This window comes from Scyliorhinus torazame, chromosome 1 (genome assembly GCF_047496885.1).
Source record: "Scyliorhinus torazame isolate Kashiwa2021f chromosome 1, sScyTor2.1, whole genome shotgun sequence".
NCBI classification, from domain to species: Eukaryota; Metazoa; Chordata; class Chondrichthyes; order Carcharhiniformes; family Scyliorhinidae; genus Scyliorhinus; species Scyliorhinus torazame.
In genome coordinates this window covers 44,584,724-44,588,613 of record NC_092707.1, presented here as the reverse complement: position 1 = coordinate 44,588,613, position 3,890 = coordinate 44,584,724, and positions in this window count along the sequence as shown.

The following is a 3,890-nucleotide window of genomic DNA, read 5'->3' as shown; positions in this document are numbered from 1 at the left end:
GAAAAGCTCGAGAGCAGTCCAGATAGTGGCAGTGAAAAAGAATTACATCTGTAACACTTGTCTGGAAGCCACGTGGCCATTCATCAAAGGAGAACAGCTGTGACCTGTGCTTCAGCCCCTCAGAGCCATTAGCTGCAAGTCATTCTTAATGTTCTAGTTGTGGGCTGTGATTGACAGCTTCCACAAACCAGCTGCAGCCTTGATTCATTCATCTCCCTTTATGTATCAGTGACTCTAAGTGGTGAAACCCCAATTAACCACATGTGATTGCAATTATTTAAAAGGGCTTTAAAAGACAAGCTAGTCGAATTGGCAGGTAATTAAAAATGGAGGTACTAGCTAAACTGGGGTGCTAGAGATAACTTACGTGATTGCTGAACATTTAAATTTGAAAGAGATGCCATGTTGGATCTGCTACAGAAAAAAGCAAAACCGCTGTGGTCCACCGAACATCAAGTAGGGCTTGGGAGCGTGAAGGCTATGTTAGTGAGCCAGACGGTGCTGGTCGCCCCGGACATACCCAGACCATTAAAATGGCCACAGAAGCCAGTGACATGGGCGTGGGGGCAGTGCTACTAATCCTTCAACACTTTTAAGTATATGCTAGCATGGCAAGAAAGAAAGCTTAGTTTAAACAGACCATAATCCACTTGCGTTTATTGAGACATTTAAGGGCCGGATTCTCCGACCCCCCCGCCGGGTCGCAGAATCGCTGAGGGGCGACGTGAATACCGCCCAGCCGCTCCGACGCCAGTTGCCGAATTCTCCGGCGCCGGTTTTCGGGTGGGGGCGGGGATCGCGCCGTGCCGGTCGGGGGCCGTTGGCAGTGGTCCCCCCCCGGCAATTCTCCGGGCCATGATGGGCCGAGCGGCCGCCCGTTTTCAGCCAGTCCCACCGGCGTGAAATGGATACCGGCGGGACCTGGCATGTCGGCCGTCTAGCGGGGACCTCGGGGGAGGGAGATGGGATCCGGCCTCGGGGGAGGGGGCCAAGGTGGCCTGGCCCGCGATCAGGGACCACCAATCTGCAATGATTGTGGATGCTTTGTCACACATTTAAGGACTGACAAGTCACCAATGTGGAGACTGGGAAGGGAACTTCTGCAATGGGAATGAATGCATTGATGTGTGTTTGTGATTTTGTCTTGGACCTCATTTCATTCCTGTCCTGACATTTCATTCCTTTTATGGAGGCAGGTATGTAAGGGTCTTTCCTGATGATTCCCTTATTTCCCCTTTATTTTTGCCAGTAACGTTTTTTTATTGATAGATGCTTAATGGGCATGTATCTTTAAGTCAATCAACAATCAACTCAAAAAGTTGCAACATAGTAAATGGTGCTGGTTCTTTGAACAGGAGAACTCAAGGCTTTTCGGCACCCAAGTGTGGGCTTAGTTTGATTGACTGGCTGGTGGCCAATGAATTGGCCAAAAGGCCATATTCTGCCCAGTAACAGGTGGTTATTGGGTCCTACGCAAGTGGAATGAGACCCAAAGAGATCAGTTTGAATCCTGGTCACACAGGGAAAGGACCTGCTCTTGTCTCTCTGTCTCTTTCTCTCTGTCTCTGTCTCTCTTTGTATATAGAGGGTGGGGGGGAGGAGCAGTTAAAGTGGGAGATTAGAAATTAGATAATAGGTAACGAGTTACATTTGCTGCATATTTCATTATCAGTTCTTGTTATAAATAAAAATTAATTGTGTTTAAATTTACAAACCTGGGGCGACATTCTCCGACCCCCCGCTGGGTTGGAGAATCGCCGGGGGTTGGCGTGAATCCCGCCCCCGCTGGGCGCCGAAGTCTCCGGCACCGGAGATTTGGCGGGGGCGGGAATCACGCCGCGCCGGTTGGCGGGCCCCCCCGCTCGATTCTCCGGCCCGGATGGGCCGAAATCCCACCGATAAATTGCCTGTCCCGCCGGCGTAAATTAAATCACCTACCTTACCAGCGGGACAAGGTGGCATGGGAGGGCTCCAGGGTCCTGGGGGGGGCGCGGGGCAATCTGACCCCGGGGGGTGCCCCCACGGTGGCCTGGCCCGCGATCGGGGCCCACCGATCCGCGGGCGGGCCTGTGCCGTGGGGGCAATCTTTCCCTTCCGCCTCCGCCACAGTCTCCACCATGGCGGAGGTGGAAGAGACTCCCTCCACTGCGCATGCGTGGGAAACTGTCAGTGGCCGCTGACGCTCCCGCGCATGCGCCGCCCGGAGATGTCATTTCCACGCCAGCTGGCGGGGCAACAAAGGCCGTTTCCGCCAGCTGGCGGGGCGGAAATTCCTCCGGCGTCGGCCTAGCCCCCAATGTTGGGGCTCGGCCCCCAAAGTTGCGGAGCATTCCGCACCTTTGGGGCGGCGTGATGCCCGTCTGATTGGCACCGTTTTGGGCGCCAGTCGGCGGACATCGCGTCGTTTCTGGAGAATTTCGCCCCTGGTGACTGTAACAATGGGGCAGCCAAGGGCCAAAGTCTTTGGGTATTTTTTAAAGAATGATTGCTTAATTCAATTGTGTTGTGACTCCGGGTCTAGTGGGTCTGGAATTGACTGTGCACCAGCACAGGGCGTCGTAAAACGCAATAGAAGGGATATGGTTTGGATAGCTGAAAAAAGTGGTCTTGCTAAACTTGGTACCCTTTGCCTATTCTTAACAACTCCTCCAGTGTTGATGCTGCAAGTTTGTGCATTGATTCTCAAATGTATTACATGAACACATTTCCTTTTTGAACTTTAACCTGAAGAAACGGAACCTACCATTAAAAATGGGTGCAGACAAGAAGTGCGTAAATATTGTGGAGTACACCTGTTGTTATGTCCAGCATAGGCATGTCATATGATGAACTTTCAGTCAATACTTTCAAAAATTGGATACAAACAAGATGTTAAGATGGCTGTTGCAAATCATATGACCTTTACATTTGGGTTACAGACAGTGTCAAGTTTCCAACAAAGAGCTATTTAAGAGCTCAGATGAGGGTACCTCACAGCCATTGTCGAATTCACACATCTCATGCTGTAAGGATGAGCCAACAACTAAAGTCTTTGGAGTTTCCAGACTGCTTGGCTCCATGTTTCATACTGGACAGCAGGTTAGATCAAAATAAATGGCTTCCCCCCCCATCCAAACCAGACTGGGTCTGCCTCAGAAGTATTAACCCAGTGGTCATGTTATCCAAATAAGTTCCAGGGACTACACCCATATTACCTCAGGACGCAACAGATTAATCAGAACCATCAGTCATCAGCCAGACTGAGAACCAGACTCTGAAACCAGCTAAAAGTCATCAAGCAGCTAAAGTACTTGCCCTATTCCAATTTCAAGGTTCACCTGAGAACCAACTTCTTAGACATTCTACCGTAAGAAACTTTGCAACCTGCTGTGAACCCTGGGCTGGATTCTCTGTTTTTGGGACCATGTCTCCAGGCCGTCGTAAAAACTGTGGACTTTCACACCAGAAAAACTGGCATGAAAGGGCCACATATTCATAACCCTGCAGGGGGCTAGCAGGGACCCGGCATGAAACTAGCAGCTTTTGCTGCGGATACGGGCCCCCACAGTTCCGGGTCAGAGGCCTCGCATGCGCATGGCGGTGGTCTCCAACGGCCACACCGTGCTCCATGGCGGACTCAGACCATGGAGCTGGTCCTTAAACATAGTGCATCCGATCGGCAGCACGCCTAATCCTGACCGCCCGCCCAAAAATACCCCGGGCCCATATGAGGACCCCTTGCCCTCCGTTCGGCCCACCCCGACCATCAGTGGTCCACAGCATCGGTGGCGGAGAATGGCGGGGCGGGCCTCCAGAAATGGCCGCAAGTAGGGGATATGCGGCATGGCGTACTTTCTGAGGACGCCGCTTTTCGGGGCCCAGAGAATCGGGGAACCGGCGTTGGTCCCGAT